This window comes from Cervus elaphus, chromosome 33 (assembly GCF_910594005.1).
Source record: "Cervus elaphus chromosome 33, mCerEla1.1, whole genome shotgun sequence".
NCBI lineage: Eukaryota > Metazoa > Chordata > Mammalia > Artiodactyla > Cervidae > Cervus > Cervus elaphus.
This window is the reverse complement of record NC_057847.1, coordinates 38,795,509-38,814,613: the sequence shown is the minus strand read 5'-3', so window position 1 is coordinate 38,814,613 and position 19,105 is coordinate 38,795,509. Positions and strand designations below refer to the sequence as shown.

Genomic DNA, 19,105 nt, shown 5'->3' with positions numbered 1-19,105 from the left:
GTGTGATGAGCCTTGTGCTGTTTAAGCAGAAGATCAGTGTTAATGTTAAGTTTAGATGCATCTATCAAGCTGTTATACCAGTCTCAAAAGAGATTGTGAAGAAGAGAAGAGATCAGATTATGGTTGAGAATATGGCTGAGTATGGAACTGGATGCTGGTGGCATGAAGGACAGTCCAGGGTCTTCTCGTGGGAAGGCCAACTGAAAATAGCTCCCTGGGCTGTTCTGCCTGAACTGGCAGGCCACATGCCCTGGCGAGATGTGGGTGCCATCCCTGTGAACAGGGTGGATCCCCAGATGACCTTGGCCTATAGTTAGCTCACACAATCAGCTGTGGCTGGCTTCCAAAGTAGCAGCGACAGCAGCTGACAGGTTTGGAAATATATTTTCTTCTCTGTCAAGAAAAAGTGCTCATAAGGAATACATTTCCCAAATGGCTACTCTTTCTGGTTTGACCTAAGGGCTTCTATGGCGGAAAATATGCCCATAGTTTCTGTAAAGCCATTTAAAAAATTAATCACTTTTCTCTTGAGTCAAAAATACCTTGAAATTCTTGAGTAACTTAGGAGAATTCAGTGTAAGTTCTACCCATGGAAAATAGGTCGAAGAAATGCTTGCTGGCATGCTTTAGTTCTCACTGAACACCTCCCTGCTCTGCATAGCACAATAAACGTTAATTAGAATATAAGAATTCTAAGGGAAGGAATCTAAACTTAACAGAGTAGAAGTCAATGTCCTCTTTTGGGATCTGAAGTTGGAATACAAGAATTTAGCTTTGAGACTCTCGGCTGAAAAAGTTTTGGCAATCACTTAAAGTTCATGTCAAAACATCTGGTGGTAAGTTTGCTTTAGTGTATGGTAACTGGGGATAATATTTCAAGACTGCAATGATGTTTTTTGTTTGTAAATTGAGCTTTAGTTTCTGTACTTCATCCAGGAAACACTAGAGGGTGTACATCAGATAGAGGAAAACTGCTGCCTTGGGAAGGAACAGGAATGAAGAGGAGAGATGGCTTGGGAAGGAAGGTATTTCTACATTTCACTAAGGCACAGAATTTTACTTCGGTAGACACTAATCTTTATACTATCAAAAAAGCAACTTGATGTTTGAAACCCAGACTTGAGAACTTTAATGATGATCGGCTGAGCCTGTTCAGAATCCGAAACTGTAAGGAACCACCATTACTCTCTGACCAGAACGTATATTCTGTTCATTTTTGACATCTTGAAAGCCAATATGATACAGCTCTATCTGTGAGTCTTTAATTTTAGAGGACACGCTATTTGGATTTTCACAGATACTGGATTTTTTTTTTTACAGCACTGATACTCATATCCCCAAGTGCTTGAAGTGAATAGTAACGATACAAAAGTGAATAGGAATGACACCAGGCATTTTCAGGCACTTGTGGGAATAAAATGTGCTCTTTGAAGATATGCTAGATTGGAGGCTTTCCCCCCTTCATTCCATCCATAGTTTTCATGAATTAGCTCTACACGTAAACACCATTTTACAATGCTGAAACACTGACGTTAACTGGCCGTCACAATGTGGTACACGTATCAATAAGAACTGCTGTTTCTCTTGCTTAAATTTCCAGTTCCATAGTTCCTTTGTACCTCTTGCAGATGCCAGAAGAGCTAGTGAGGGCTAGAGTCAAATCACCTATTTTAAAAACAATGTTAACAACTAATTACTCTAATCAGAAACAAATATCTTAAGCTTCTGAAGAGAAATCAACTGAATGTTAAAATATTTTAATGAATGATGAAATGATAATTCTATGAAATATCATCCTTAACCCAGAGCAGATTCCTGAAGCACAACTGTTAAAAAGCGTGTGTGAATTCCAATAGAAGAAACACCACAATAAAGCATGCTAAGTTAAGAAGGACCTGCCCTTTAACAGACCATGGGGTCAGCCTTACCTGGACATTAACATCAAGAGAATATAAATAACATTATGAACTTTCTAAGGCAGCGTATGCTCGAAACGATCAAGTACACTGACAAGGACAGTTTAGCTCCGGAATCTGGGATTTGCTTTTGTTAGTCATGCATTATCCTACTTACCTTTGAGGACAGACCTTTAAATTTCAGAAAGTGTTGAGATGCATTACTGTACCCGTTATCAAAAGTCTTTGGCAGAAATATCATTTATCCTTGTGGTAATGAACAGATTATAACATTCTGGTGTCACCATTCCTGAAAAAGCACATTGATTTGAATGCTTCTTCCACAAACATAGTGAATAGTTCACGAAGGCACGTGGGTGTAGAACACTATGGAGAGATATTGCTGGTGAATGACAGAACGTCTGGTTGATTTACAGGAAACCCCAAGTGCGTGTATGAATAGGTTAGGTTTAGATTGACGAGCAAATGTGTAACCAGACTTCTGGCTGACAAATGGCAGAACTATGCCAGCACATTAGCCTCTCTGGAGAGAGACCAAAAGTAAGGCAGGAGGATCAAGTTCATTCCATAAAGGATGAACTTTATTCAAACCTCATGGATGGCAGGGTGGCTGGGATATTAAGCACATATAGACTTTAATGCCCCAAAATAGAACTGGGTAAATTTGGAGTTGAACTGGCACCCAAGCTGAAGACCAAACTCCAATCAAATTTTCCTGTATTGACTCACAGACATAGAGAACAGACTTATGGATGCCAAGGGGGTAGGCAGATGGAAGAGGAAAGGATTGGAAGTTTGGGGTTGGCAGATTAAATCCACTATATATAGACGAGATAAACAATAAGGTTCTACTGTATAGCACAGGGAACTATATTCAACATCCTGTAATAAACCATAATGGAAAATGAAAAAGAATATATAAATCACTTTTCTGTACATCAGAATGTAACACAACACTGTAAATCCACTATGCTTCAATAAAAAATAAACTAATAAAATTTTTTCTATATTGTGTATATTTATATTTACACTCCTTCAGAAAGATTGTGGTATTTTTCAAGATGAGTCATATTTTATTGGCAGGCTTAGTTGAAAGTTGCTAGCCTCTAGAAATGGCTGGTTTGGGTAAACTAGAAAATGAAAATGAAAATTGATGAATTGGTATCACAAATAGTGCCAAGCACTAAATGGTTTAGATTGGATTTGATTTATTCTGATTGGGCACAAAAGAGTTCAGACACAGCCATACAGCTCTTGTGAAGAAGGATGAAGCATCTGGAGCACATTCTTCCTCTGTAGCTGAGCTGACTATTCAGGGCTTTGGGTCTACCTTCTAGAACAGCTCAGAGGTTAAAGCGTCTGCCTCCAATGCGGGAGACCCAGGTTTGATCCCTGGGTTTCATCCCTGGGTTGGGAAGATCCCCTGGAGAAGGCAATGGCAACCCACTCCAGTACTCTTGCCTGGAAAGTCCCATGGACAGAGGAGCCTGGTAGGCTGCAGTCCATGGGGTCCTGAAGAGTCGGACACGACTGAGCGACTTCTCTTTCACTTTTCACTTCCATGCACTGGAGAAGGAAATGGCAACCCACCCAAGTGTTCTTGTGTGGAGAATTCCAGGGACGGGGGAGCCAGGTGGGCTGCCATCTATGGGGTCGCACAGAGTCAGACATGACTGAAGCGACTTAGCTGCAGCAGCAGCAGCCAGTATCCTTGCCTGGAGAATCCCATGGACAGAGGAGCCTGGTGGGCTACAGTCCACAGGGTTGCAAAGAGTTGGACACGACTGAGCGGCTTCACTTTTCACTTTCAAGAACAGCAGTAGGATTGTAGGGGCAGATCCTGTTCATTGAGTCCCTGTGACCTGTCTAGCACTTGAGGTCATTATATCATTTAATTCTTCCCACCCCACTGTGGGGTTGGATTTATGATCTGGCTTTATAGATGAGCCTGACATTCAGAGAGATGACTTGCCCAGGGTCACACACTAGCCAGTGACAGTTCAGATTTAAACTCTGGTCTGGCTCCAAAGCACGTACCATCATGCTACACCACTTCCTGAACATCTGAAGAACAGTTCTGGTGGCGGTCTGGCAGATCACAAGCCCTGTTGTATTTGTGTAGAAGCCGGATGCAATGGACGTGAACTTGGGAAAACTCCAGGAGGTGGTGAGGGACAGGGAAGCCTGGTGTGCTATAGTCCATGCGATTGCGAAGAGTTGGACATGACTTGGCAACTGAACAACAGAGCTGCAGAGAGCCAGGGGACTTGGGGCTGAATTCTGACTCCATCATTTCCTGGCTGTGTGATCTCAAAAAAATTTCTAACCTCTCTGAACTGTCTCCTCATCTGTGTGTATCTTGTGGGTGGTGGAATATCAGTACTGTTCATTTCTAACCCTCTGTGATCCCATCAGCCTTCAAAGGGCTTTTCCTTCCCTATAATTGAGGTCAATGTTCACTCTTTTGCTCTTTAGGTGAGCTCAGGTGTGAGGAAACATTTCTATTTGAAATTCAAGGACTGAGTTAATTTTTGCCCTGGAGATGTTATTCCTTCTCTGCAAAAGTCATTTCCTCTGTGGGCTGCCGCAGCACAGGATAGCATCCATTTCCCGAGTGGACAACTCCACTGTATGCTGAGCGTGGTGCTCTGTTCCCAAGTGAGAAATAGAAAGGCCTGTAGGACATGCTAGAAACCCAAAATGCTATTTTATAATGTTATTACAAAAGAAAACCACTAAAGATGTCTCTCATCTGAAGGCAATAAATATTACTTCCTGTGGGTCAGAGAACCAAGTATTCATGGAGTTGCCTCTTTTGGATGCTTTTCTTCTGTTTCTATAAATTGATGAGATTTTATTTATTGTATCCCCTCCTTATGCTTAACTCACAATGATAATGCTGATGAACTTTCACTGAAATCTGCTGTCTACAATGCAAACGTCCCTGCACACTCCTTGTTGGGCTTGCACCCATTTTCCTGTTGATAGAAACACACACACTAGCTCCCCTGACATGAGCAGTCACCACTCGCTGCTCACTGCTTGGCATTCTTCAGGATCAAGTGACATAAGCCGGGCTGTATGTGGGGAGCAATGCTGGAAAATTCCTTTGATGTTGCGCCTTGTGACACTCAATGACTAAATCCAAGCTTTTGCTATTTGACCAAATGCCAAATGTGCTAGTTCCTGAATATCTATGATCTTATAGATAGCTGGGTGAAAAAATAAGAATAGACCATCAGAAAAAAGTATTTCAAAACTTTTGCAGGGCTAATTAAGGTGAACTTTGATTAAATGGAGAGTTGGTTGAAACAAGTATTCTAGTTAATTAGGAGCTAAGGCATAATGCTTAAGTAATTCACTTACTATATACAGTGTCATATATGTATAAGGAATTAGGAAGGGAAAAAGGGGCAAAAGTTCACATAGTGGTTTTATTAAAAGCATCTTCTGGTTATATTTTACCCATTATTGTTGGAAATCTTGTCCTATTTCTTTCCAGTCCTTCTTAATGCTTATTTTTCTTGGTACAAATGATTCTGCATATAATCACACAAAATGTGTATTTTGAATCCATTTCTATTCATTCACAGTATAAGAATTTAAGCATCTTCTAAGCATCTAAATTTCATTATTTACTTAAAATTTAGGTTGTTTCCACTTGCTTTCCATGACAAAAATATACTATGAAAAAATACCTTTACACATGAAGATTCCCCCTTCCTTTTTTTTTTTTTTAATATTTTCAATGATAAACTCATATGTGGAATAATTGGATCAAAGAAGATAGCATTACCTACACAGTGTTGTCAGTAGTTGCATTGCAACTACTTTCCAAAGGAGCTATACCAACCTATGCTTGCATATACCAATCAATGCTTTCATTGTTTGACTTGAAGTCTCTCCTTACTATTTCCATAATTATTGGGCTTCTATTTGTTTACATTTTTTGCCATTATAACAGGAAAAATACTTTTGAATAAAAAATAAATGTAACACCCATCATGTACTGAATTCACATAATAACCTTACAACGTTAACAGCCTATAGATGAACAGGTACCAGGAAAGATTAAATGGCTTGCCAAGTGGGTACAATATTACCAGAGCTGGAACTTGATCTTGCCTCTTTTGAGTCTAGACCTATTGTGTGCTTCATTCTACTACAACTGCCCCTTAAATAACCAGGTAGGTCTGGGCTAATGCGACCTCCAAGAGAAGCTTGGAGAGGCTCCGTGGTTGGTGTGTATAATGATGGAATTGATTCCAAATGGCTTTGTTCCCTTAAAAACAAAACATCATCTGAAACAGAGTGTGGTTTTGATTAATTTCTGCATGCTGTTTCACCCTCCTACATGCACATTAAAGAGATTAAACAAGAAGAAGAATGTTTTTCAACAGTGCTCAAGTGTTGGAGTACTTAACTAAACTCAGATATACACGAGTAACACCAGTGGAAGTTGTTCATGTGTATCTGAGACAGAATGTGGCCTTTTGACTTCAGTCTATTAAAGACAAGGAAATTCATAGTTAAAATTCCACTCTTAGCTCTCCAGCCAAGATAGGTATGGACCTGGCCACAAAACATGAAGGACAAGGCTGCCACAAGGCCCAGGAATCTGTTTGCATCAAAGACCAGGGCAGGCAAATCTCAGTAAATCAAGGTCTCACCTTCATTCTTCAAAAAGCCCGTGGGACGAAAGTGTGTGCTTCATCCTTTAACGTGAGAAATCTGGTTTTGCTGGAGCATGATGTGTGGAGAAAATGACAAATGCTTCCTGGTAAGAGGGAGTTTGGATGCCCTAGGTACCCATTAGGAAGTCATCTGGGAAAAATAATTTGGGATCATGTGACCTTTTTATTCTTTGCAGGAGTGAAAAGAAGGAAAACCTAGTTGGGAGGCCATAGTCATGGAACATGGTGGCATCTGCCAGCCTTGCTTGGCTCCACCGAGTGTGGCTCTGGGCAGAGTACTTGTGTTTTGATTCAGCCAGAGGTTCCTGGGTTTAGAAGGTCCCCTGTGAGTGGAGCAGGAGGCTGAATAGTGAAGGAAAAAACTCAGGAATGAGCTTACCTCACTGAGATTACAAAACACCATTAATCTCTACTCAGACCACAACTGAATGGACTTTAAAAACAAAGCTTAGGAACTTCCCCGGTGGTCTAGTGGTTGAAATTTGCTTTCCAATGCAGGGGATGTGGATTTGACCCTTGGTCAGGGAACTAAGATCCCATATACCAGAGGGCAACAAGAGAAGCCCCCAGGCCACAATGAAGACCCAGCGCAGTAAAAAAAAAAAAAAATTTTTTAATAAACTAAAAATAAAAATATACATTTAAAAAATGACAACAAATTCCCAGTATCTAAGTCACAAAGCTAACAACTCTGAATGTGGGTTATTTCACAAAGTGAAATGAAGTCTTTCAGTCGTGTCCAACTCTTTGTGACCCCATGGATGGTAGCCTACCAGGCTCTGGGTCCATGGGATTTTCCAGGCAAGAATACGGGAGTGGGCTGCCATTTCCTTCTCCAGGGGATCTTCCCAACCCAGGGATCAAACCCAGGTCTCCTGAGTTGCAGACAGACACTTTACCATCTGAGCAGCAGAAAGAATTATCTTATCACCATCACAGACTCCTTTGGATAATTGCGAAGAAGGATGGCTTCTTCAAGCATTCAGATAATCTCCTCTAGGGGCTTCTCTAGGGAGATGAAGCTGGTTTGGTGCATCCTTCAGTGCTGAGAAGGCGATTTAGAATCACAGCTGGTAAAGAATCTGCCTGCAATGTAGGAGACTTCAATTCCTGGGTCAGGAAGATTCCCTGGAGAAGGCAACAGCTATCCACTCCAGTATTCTGGCCTGGAGAATTCCATGGAAAGGGGAGCCTACGGACTACAGTCCTTAAGGTCTCAAAGAGTCGGACACGACTGAGCGACTTGCACTCACTGTCTTTAAGGAGAAAAGCTGGGAACAGCAGGATGCCTTTGTAGGAATGCAGAGAAATGAACAGCTCTCCGGGTCCCAGTTTCTGTGACCAGATTTTAATTTTAATCAGTGAGGAATCCTGAAAAAAAAAAAAAACAATAACAGAAAACAGCTGGGAAGCAGCATTGATTTCAAAGTCACGACAGTGACATTCACTCCATCAATGTATTTTCATAGCCCCTGCCTGAAAGACCAGGCAATAAATATTCATTCGTCCAGAGCTCTGCCTGGAGCTGGGTTCTTGTTTTGTTGGTGGCATTTAAGAGAAGGCGTGCTGAGCTGAGTGCCAGGGGCATTTTCCTGTAGTCTAGTCTAAACAGCTATTTTCTCTGACGTGACTAGGATGTTTTCTGTCACCTCCAAATATTAGACAATATGATAGCAATTTTTCCAAGGTTCGTGGCCTTGGTGACAGTCAAGCGTGCGGGAAGATGCAGGCGGGGGTTGGAGGAGAGGACTGACTGCTTCCGCCCGGGCCAGGCCAGAAGGCGGAGCCGGAGAAGAGCCACTCTCCTTCTGTCTCCTGTTTTATTTGGAAGGCTTTCCTCTGCGTTTTTACTACTGGGTGGTCCTTGGGCCTCCCACCACATTCCAAATATTTCCAACCTCTCTGAGAGGTGGCAGCTCTTCCTCAGGAGCGGACCCCCTGGCTCGGGCGGGAGGCTGGGTGGCACTGGCGGGCCCTCGGGCACAGCATTCCTTTCTTGTGCTCTCCCCCTTGTCTGGCTTTGAAGTCAGTTGGAACAAGAGAGAATTGTGAGCCTGAAGTTCTAAGATTTTGGGTACAGTGGGTTTTTCTTTTGCAGCCCTTTCTGCTGGAATGCTCAGTGGTCTCCAACTTTTTGGATGACTCACCTGAATCAGCAAAAGACATTAAGCAGATTCTCCCAATACTGTTATTTATTTATGGCTAGGCATATACCATTGAACTAATACCCTGTTTCTTAAAAACGCACAGAGACTGCTTCTTAAAGTGAAATAATATTAAGTTCTTTGTTTTCTCGGTGGCACAAACATCCTTTTTCCCTTTCCTTTGCCATTAACGTTTGCCATTAACGGGCTTCTCAGGTGGCACTAGTAGGAAAGAACACGTCTGCCAACACCAGAGAGGTAAGAGAGGTGGGTTCAATCCCTGGGTCGGGACGATCTCCTGGAGGAGGGCATGGCAACCCACTCCAGTATTCTTGCCTGGAGAATCCCATGAACAGAGGAACCTGGCAGGCTACAGTCCATGGGCTCACAAGAGTCTGACATGACTAAAGTGACTTAGCGCATATGCATGCTGTTAACATTGTATGTTCATTTTGTATTTCTATGCCTCACTGGAAAAGCTTATGTTACCACTTGGTGATTTGATTCACATCATCTACGCACAGTTTATTCTGATACTTGGTTAGTGACTATTGTATCTAAAAGCAATGCATCAAAGATGTGCAAGAAATGCATTGTTGTCTGTAATGACTCCATCCTGACAGGTTTTAGGGCACATCTACCAACTAGGCAAAGATTCTGTTGGAAGTTCATTAAAAATTTTCCATCATTTTTTTTGGCTTCAACCAATTGCTCTCATAATCTAGTGAAAATGTACTCTCCATTGCCCACACCCAGAGAAAGTGAAAAGGCAAGGAAGCCTTGTCGAAGCACCATTTTTGTAGATAGATCGATTAATAGCTAGAGATATGTTCAAAGCTCTCTAAAATTATACATTTAAAAGGTTTTTAAATGATTTTTTAACTCCCACTTCCAAGTTTTTAAAATGGGTATTTATCAGAATTTTTAATGGAGAAAACATGGTTTTCAGAAATTATTTATACAATGATGGAATATTGTATATATAAATATAAATATTCGTTTCCAGTGTGTTCTCCCTAAAGCATGAATTTCTTTTTCTGAGCTGTCACTTTCTCATTCCCTGGTAGGAGGGTGTCAGTGCTTCCTGGGATCCACAGATTTGGGGTCTTTATTTACGCAGACCTCACCACTAGGCTGCATATTCCAACAGCTTCTTGTCACCAAAGGAAGTTTCAGAAAATGTCTTTCACACAGTAAGATGGCAGGATGAACTGTCCTGGCCTGTGTCTGCTGGGTGACATTGTGTTTTAGGAGCAAACCATGCAAACTGCTGGGAACAAGTGGATCGGTCTGAGCTCCTAGTAGTAACTGCTGGTGCACATGAATGGAGTAATTGAAGTGAGTTTAATAAAGATAATCTCTTATATTATATTTATCATATTATGTTCCATTATAATAAAAGTGAAGTGAAACCAGCCAGCAATAGCAGGGAGCCCTTTCTCTCTTCCCCTAAGCTTGGAGTCCGGGGAGGGAGCAGAGACACAAGCCAGGGAGAGAATTTTGACTCTAGTACAGGGGGTGGTGGTCTGCACCTGTGATTTTGGTAGATGGACTATATTAGTTTGCCCAGAATGCCCTAACAAAGAATACAGTTGAGCAGTTTAAACAATGGAAATTAATTTTCTCACAATTCTAGAGCCTAGAAGTCTGAGATCAAGGTGCTGGCAGGGTTGGCTTCTTCTGAGGCATCTCTCCTTGGTTTAGAGATGGCTCTCTTCTCCCCATGTCTTCACATGGTCCTCCCTTTGTGCACGTATCTGTGTGTCCAAATCTCTTCTTCTTATAAGGACATCAGTCATATCTGACTAGGGCCCACCCTATGACATCCTAAGTCACTTCAGTCATGTCTGACTCTTTGCGACCCCGTGCACTGTAGCCCACCAGGCTCCTCTGTCCATGGGATTCTCCAGGTAAGAATACTGGAGTGGCTTGTCATTTCCTCCTGCAGGGGATCTTCCTGACCCAGGGATCAAACCCATGTCTCTTGTATTGGCAGGCGGGTTCTTTACCACTAGCACTACCCTCATTTTAACTTAATTATCTCTCAAGGAGTGATTTAGTCACTTGAGTTGTGGTCAGCTCTTTGTGACCCCATGAACTATATAGCCCGTCAGGCTCCTCTGTCCCTAGAATTTTCTAGGCAAGAATACTAGAGTGGGTTGCCATTTCTTTCTCCGGGAGATCTTCCCCATCCAGGGAATGAACCTGGGTCTCCTGCATTGCAGGCGGACTCTTTACCAACTGGGCCACCAGGGAAACTCCAGTTACTTCTCTAAAGGCCATATTTGTAAATACTTGCTGAGGTCCTGGGGCTCAGGCCTTCAAGTTTGGATTTAGGTGGGTACATAATTCAACCCCTGTATCAGGATATGGCAACACACTTCAGTATTCTTGCCTGGAGAATCCCATGGACAGAGAAGCCTGGCAGGCTACAATTCATAGGGTCGCATGGAATCAGACACGACTGAGGCAAACTTAGCATGCACACATGCACAATTCAACCCATAATGGTGACACTGTCAATCTGTGGGCCGCAAGGGAGAAGTTTGGGCAATAAGACTTGATCAGTCTTCCCTCCAGCCCACTGGATGTAGGTAGCTCACACTGGTCAACCCCAGATAGAAGCTGGAAGCAAGGGAGACTGTGTGATGCCACCCTGAAGGTCAGTCTCATAAGATACAGAGAGTTACAAAGAGTAATCTGGAGGAGCAAACAGTGCTGAACTTAGAACACAGATTTCATTGATCTATAGAGTTATAAATAATTTAACAAAGAAGCAAAGAAGCTAGATAAACCAGTGTATTTGACTTTGTGGATTGCAAAAGAGATGTTGGTTTCAGACAATGGCTGTTAGGAGGTTTGGCTTTGTGGAAATAGTTTGAAAATCTTGCATAGCACTAGTCCTCGTGAGAATTAGAAAAAGACATACCTGTGGGCAGACACATTGGAGGAAAAAAGACTTCAAAAGGATTGAGTGGTTGTTTTGGTGAGCTTGTCATTTACCCTCCTCAGTCAAACACCCTCCCTGCGTGGCCCTGGGCAGCCACCCTTACCATGGACTCTGATTCAGAGCCTGTGTGCCCTGGGCCCCTCATTCCAGCCCCTCATCATGAAGAACTGGAAGGACAAATTTTGATGTCACCTCTTGCTACACCTTGCACAGTGGCATCCTTCTAGTTCACATGGGAAGAATCATTAAGCTATAGAAAAAATTCAGATCTATCCACTGGCTGTTTTATTAAATCGAGTCCCCTTTGCTGGCAGTTTCTGGCTGACTTGAATTTAAAGAACTATTTGGTGGATCTTCCATCTAATGGGAGCCTTTAGTGTCATTTAGATAATTGTTCCTTGTTAGCATACCGGTCACCCCATTTTAAGTGTTTGGGGTTACTAATAAACATGAAGTTTGCATATAACCATTGGACTTTATTACCCATAAGGCAGAATATAGTGCACAGTGAAAATGCTGTGCTCTGCATAACTCCAGAGGGTGCCAGTCACATAGTCATTGTAGATTTATATGGTTATTTTGACAATTGCCTGGCAGATGATGGTACAGAGTTCCAAGAACTGGGTGCCTCCTGCATCTCCAGTTGTTACAGAATTGCTGGCTGGGTAAGAGGCAGATTAGGTAGCTGGGCGTGGGGACTCCATTGGGCACTGGTGAGGGGTGGGGAAAGGGAAGGACCCAGTGAAGACTAAGACGTGGTCTAAACTTCTCCATACAGTGAAGAGCAGGAAACCTGGGTGCCCCCCCCACCTTAGCCTCACCTTCAGAATAATGCCCAGATGTACCACCTCCACCTGCACTGCTCCCCCTCATCCCCACTGCCCACTCACCTCCCTCTCAAGTGCTGTCTGTGATTGAGGAGTGAAAGGTCTGGAAAAAGAACACCCCACACCCCACACAGGTGGGGGCAACGTGAGACTTCTGCAGCTTTCCTTTGTGCGGAAGGGCTGAGACTTGGAGAGAACCGTGAGAGCCACTGGCCAGCCAGGAGTGGAGGAGAATTGCTGAGGCTGAGGAGAGGGAGTCAGGGGGGGACGGGGGTGGAGGGTGACAAGGGCTGGCCCAGGAGCAGCCTGGTGTGTTCCACAGCTCCCACGGACATCTGTGGATGCCACGGAAACGACATTCCTAAGGAGGAATGGCATCCTTGCTTAGTTAAGCCTTGTTTCTTCTTTTCAAGAGAAAGGAGGGGAGCTATTTTTCAGTGTTCACAGCTGTGAAGCCAACACAACTCTACACGGGGCGCTATCGTGGTTATATCTTGACCCTCACCTTCCAAGTCCTGTGAGGGCTAGACCCCTCTGCGATGGGTCTTCATCCCCCCTGATCTTTGCCAGTTCTCACCTCTCACCCCCTGGACTCTTACTTGTAGTTCTTGCTTTTTGTCTTGTTTTGTTCTAAATCTCAAGTAGAAGCATTCCTTGCATGAAAGAAAGCGGTTTCACCTAATCTTAGGGTCAGTGAGGACCACTTTGAAAACATTTTGGCATTATCCTATAAAGCTGAAGCTAGGCATAACCCTATGATCCAGCAACTACTCCTGGGCACATGTGTGTTTAGTAGCTCAGTGGTGTCCAACTCTTCGTGACTCTTTGGACTCTTCTGTCCATGGAATTTTTCAGGCAAGAATACTAGAGTGGGTTGCAATTTCCTCCTTCATGGGATCGTCCTGACCCAGGGATCAAACCTGCATCTGCTGTGTCTCCTGCATTGCAGGCAGATTCTTTACCCACTGAGCTATCAGGGAAGCTGGGTGTATACCTTGCAGAAATACAGGCACAGATGCACTGAGCATTTTCATCATAGCATGTTCAGAACAGTCAAGAGCTCCCATGTCTATCAAAAATAAAACAGACACTCTTTGGTATATTTCTACAATGAAATACTATGTAATGATAAAAATAAATTACAGCTAAGCAAAAATGCATGATTAAATCGTCAAGATATAATATTGAGCAAACATGTCAGATACAACAAAATATTGAACGCACAATTCCATTTATACACAATTCAAATAAAGACAAAACTAAATATTTTAGGGAAGCATATTTAGATGATATAATCATAAAACTGAGGACATGAACAATATAGTCTGTGTAGTGTTACCTCGGCTTCCCAGGTTGTTCAGTGGTAAAGAACCCCCTTGCCAATGCAGGAGATGTGGGTTCTATCCCTGGGTGGGGAAGATCCCCTGGAGAAGGAAATGGCAAATCACCCCAGGATTCTTGCCTAGGAACACCATGGACAGAGGAGCCTGGTGGGCTATAGTCCATGGGGTCCCAGAGTTGGACATGACTTAGCAACTAACCAACAAGTGTTACCTGATGAGTGGAAGGAGGGTTTGATGACTGTCAAGAGGCACCATGGTGGGGGTGGCCAAGGGAAGGGGCTGAGTTCTATTTCTCAAGCCGAGTGGTGGTCAAGGGTACTCATTTTGCTATCAGAGTTTGAGCTGTACATCTATGGCTTTGCACTTTTCTTAGCTTATTTCACAGTTGTAAAATAGTCCAAAAGAAGGCAATTATTTATTGCCTAATTATTCTCAGGGAGTTTAGGTACTGAGTTGAATAAAGGAGAAATAGAAGTTATCCAGGTTGGGGAGGCCATCCTAGGAGTGAGAGGAGAAGGGGTAAAGGTGCAGAGTACAGAAAGCTTCTGAGATTTTTAAGTTCAAGTTGGGAGTGTGGCTGGAGGTGAGACCCCAGATGGTGGAAATGAGGCCGTGAGGGGGTCAGGCATTTCGACTCGGTGGGCTGTGGAAGAATCTCAAGCAGAAGAAAGGAATTTCAAGAAGAGGAGGCCTGTCAACAGTGGTAAGTGCAGGCAGGATCATTCAGAGCAGGATTGAAAGTTCCCTGACTGCTGTCCCGCTGGGATGAGAACAGTGCAGTGGAGAGCTGGGGCCGACCCCAGGCCACAGGGGGAAGACGTGGGAGCCAAGATCGGAAGTAGAGCATCACCCCGGCCAATGCTGCTGGAAGGACCAACTGGAGAAAAAGAAATGAGATGGTTTAGATTAGTGAATTCACTCTTTCTCCATGACCATAAAAGGTGGTAGTTCTTTTCATTCTCAAAAACTCAAAAGTATTTATTTCAGAGACTTCAGAATTAACTCATGGGTAATGAGATGATTCACCTTTAAGGAATTATTCTGGTGCTTTTTGACGCTGGAGTGGATTTACTATTGAAGCATGGAAAAACACCTGGGGAAATCAGGGGGTTGCTGCACTGGAGTTTCTACAGGAGGGTGGATTTGGGGCCTCAGAGATGGCAACTCAATGTGGGCATCTTAGAAATATCTCTCTCACCAACTGACTGCACACCAAATTTGGTGGCTGAGAGCTTGTGAGAAACCAGTGTGTTTACCAGGTCCTCAGGGACAGCTTTGCGAGGTCAGTAATGTCAATCATTGGAATCATCTTATCTTCCTTTTCTTCTCCTCTGGTCACACTGTCTAATATTAGTTTTCCTACCTAAGACCCTTTCTTCTTTTTTTAAGTGTATTTTCTGGTTGGTAGGTAGATTATTATGATTTTTAAAAATTATTTATTTTTAATTGGAGGATAATTGCTTTATAATATCATGTTGGTTTCTGTCATACATTAACCCTAAGTCACGATTTTCTTCTTCCCCTCTTTCTCTTCTTTCTGCCATCCTCTCATGTCTCTATGTCTCCTTTGTGGGTTTTCCACTGGTGTGCTGCAGTCCGTGGGGCTGCAAAGAGTCAGACACAACTTGGGGACTGAACATCAACAACAACAAAAACAACTTTCCTGTTCTTCAACTTTCTGTTTCAAGCCTTTTACCATGTTCCATCTGACAGTGGGAGGAAAGCAGATGTCACTGGGGCAAATTGAGGGCATCACAGAGGCCCTCTTCCCCTGGAGAGCACTCACCCTCTATGGCAGAATGACAATGCCTATCCCCCCTCCCCCCCATGTTGGTTCTGTCTCCCTCTGGGCAGAGTGGAAGAACCAACTTCCTTCCCACCACCGACTCTCAGGCAGAGGGAGGTGTCACAGCCGGAGCAGGAGGGCAAGGCTGAGGCACCTGTCAGGCCGAGAGGGTGTCAGAGATGGGAGGTTGGTCACACACTGGGGATCTGATCAGATGAGCACGGGTATCAAGGAGTTGGAAGCCAGGTTCCTTGATGTCAGAAAAGAGACTTACAAAGAAGGGAAAATGAACGCTGTCATGTTGGATTAGACTTGGAGGTCTGGATGTGCAGACATATGTTTTTCAATATGTAGAGATCATGGAGTAAATGCAGATGTAAATGTGGGTTGCACACCTACACACATGCACACACACACACACACACACACACTCTTTAACCATATTCACTGATGGAGCTGGAGAACACTGACATATCAGTAGCAAAGATAATATCTAGTACCCAAATCTTACCTTTCAAGCACCATTCTCTGCTAAAAGGAACTGGAAGTCTTTGGAGAAATGGCTGAATCCAGGACTGGAACAGGGAGAGTTCAAGGCGAACTTGGCACATCTGGTTGAGCCAGCAAGCAAGAAAATGCTTGAAGAATCATGGGGACCCATCTTTGAAAACACATAAGCTAGCTTGCAGGAGTTAGAGTTTCCACTTGCCAAGTTAGGGACAATTTGAGCATCAAAATGAGTGATGACTGTAATGGATTAGAACTCATTGAACAAAAAGAAAACCCTGAGTCCCTACTTAGAGAAATAAATCAATGAATAAATTCAAGTTTGAGGAAGTTAAGCATATTGACATGTTTCAAAGTATCTCCCCACAAACTAATTATTAATTGCAAAGTGGGAAATAGTAACTTTACAGGGGAGACACCTGGGAGACACCACTTTAAGTGATCAAAGGGAACATCATCAATAATGAGACAAATTGAAATCATGCACCTCCCAGAGGGATGCAGTGAGAACACAGCTCCATTTTGGTGATGTTCTTGCCGAAGGGGAAGAACCACACAGAACCGTCAAACCAACCAATCTGAGGACACTCTGCAAAATAACCCACCCGGAATCTTCAATTGGGTCCAAATCACAGAAGTCAACTAAAGACTGAGGAGATATTTCAGACTGAAGGAAACTACAGGAACACAGATGACTAAAGTCAATGCATGATTTCAAATTGGATCTTTTTACTACAAAGGCATTACTGGAACACTTAGTGATGTATCAGCAAGACTTTCCTTATTTTGATGGTTGTATTGTGATCATGCAGGAGAATATCCTTGTGTGTAGAGGGTCATGGAGCATTGGGTGGATAATTTGCTTTTTTAAAAAATAATTTTTATTTATTTTTGGCTGTACTGGGTCTTTGTTGCTCTGTGTGAGCTTTCTCTAGTTGCAATGAACAGGGGTTACACTCTAGTTGTGGTGTGCTGGCGTCTCTTCTTGCAGAGCATGGGCTCTGGGGCACGTGGACTCAGCAGCTGTGGTATATAGGCATAGTTGCTCTGCAGCATGTGGGATCTTCCCGGGTCAGGGATCAAACCTGTGTCTCCTGCATTGGCAGGGGGATTCTTTACCACTGAGCCACCAGAGAAGCCCCAATAATCTGCTTTCGAATAAATCAGGATAAAAGCTTTTTGGTACTGTACTTGCAATTTTTATGTTTCAAAAAAATTTTTTTTTGAAATTAAGAAACAAATTCAATGGCACCACCACTTTGGGGAAAAAGAGACAGATGTTGTGAGGTAAACACAAGATTCCCACTGAGAAAACATGAGAAATTTTGTGTTCATGGTGGGCTGCACAAGGCTGGACTTTGATGTCCTCGGAGTTCCCTATGCTCCTTCCTCAGCTCTCAAGGGTCCTTTGATGAAAAACTAGAGAAGCAGTATTATTTTGAGTTTTTGGAAGGTTTCAGTATTAGGTAATGGAACGCGCCATGATCCTGCTTCTCAGGCCTTGCCACCAATGAGCAGTGAGTGTCTGCCCAAACCAGCCCACCCAGCCACTCCCCACCTGGGGAAGTCGGGGGTGGGGTGCTGCTTCTGGTGGAAGGAAGAAACTAGGAAGAAATGGGCATAGGGCCTCAGGCATCACGGGGAGTGCTCAGTAAGAAGCAGGATGATTTGGGGCCGGCACCTTTTTTTCCATTGAGGGGCTGGATGTGGAAGTGAAAGGGGCACTTGGAACATTTGTGCTGTTGCAAAGCAGAGATTTGTCTCTCAGAAGCAGAGCAACTGGCTTGGTGAGAGCAGTGAAATATACTGCATGAGAACATTTGAGAAGAGACCTAGTTGAGAACATTCATTACGAGTCTATAGCCTTCCAGAGTTACTTTCGTGGACTGGTGCTTTGGGATGCTGGCCTTGGCTTTCATTGAGGGGCCTTACCTGAAACCACCTTGGAAAGTGCAGCTGTATTGGCACAGAAAGGCGACACAAGACACTGCCCAGTGCTTCCTCCAGGCGTCCCTATCTAAATCTAGTAAACACCTTTTCCCAGAGGATCTGGTAGTCTTTGTTCTCTTTGCCTAGATGTGTGTACCTTTCTTCCTTTTCACTCTGGCTGCCAGGAAACTCAAAACCATTGACTTTCAACGATAGGGATGACGGAGGCCTTTTGGCTTGCAGAGCTACATCCTATGCTCTTCTTATCTCTTTTAACCGTTAATGTTCCAAGCCCCGATTTTTACATTTGTTTTGTTGTTTGTTACATTTGTTTCTGGCAAGTTGCTTCAAACCCTTGTAAAAATAATGGTTTGTAAAACAAACAGAGACAGATAGAAGAATCACTGGGATAGTGAAAGTTGAGGGAAACAAAATCTTCTCTATAAACCTGAGTTAAACATTAGGAAGAACATCATGCATATAGCAAGAACGGAAGTTCCTTTGGTATTTCTTAGGCAAGGAGGCCAGGAATAATACACATAATTATTCTGCATATGTCAAAGCAACGTGTAACAAAGTGGATATGATGAGACTGCTGGATAGATATCTGTGAAGAAAGTAAAAAATATGAGTTCTCAAGATAACAATGTGTCGACATGGGAGGGATGGCTAGAAAACTACACAGGTGATTGCAAATCCACAATCTTGTGTGTGCAGAATACTTGACCAAGGCAGGTAAAAGAAGATGACACTATTAGGAAATATATTACACTTCACTGTTTACTACAAAACAAAACAAGATGATACTTTCTTGTTACACATCCCAAGACTTTCAGAACAGGAGTGACAAAGTCAACTCTTCGGACATCTGCTCCGTCTCACTCTGCAAGGCCAGAGCTACAACAGACTTCATTTGTCTGCCTGACAATTTCATCTGTCAGAAGGCAGAGGAACTAGGGAGGAAATGGCTGCTTTAGAGTAAATTCTCATCAGTGAAAAAGGAACTAAC

At 43.2% G+C, this 19,105-nt stretch overlaps 1 protein-coding gene across 3 annotated transcripts in view; it reads right to left on the bottom strand.

Annotated features, from left to right (window-relative positions):
- The window catches only part of ITGB6 (integrin subunit beta 6), a 145,882-nt gene extending 143,514 nt beyond the window's left edge, over positions 1 to 2,368 (bottom strand). For 2 of the 3 annotated variants that reach the window (XM_043894667.1, XM_043894669.1), the window contains exon 1: positions 2,074 to 2,367. The gene's annotated coding sequence lies outside the window, so the exon portion shown is untranslated. Of the gene's footprint in view, positions 1 to 2,073 lie in introns of all 3 variants that reach the window. The other variant, XM_043894670.1, reaches the window with a different exon arrangement.
- Positions 2,369 to 19,105: the final 16,737 nt, after the last annotated feature.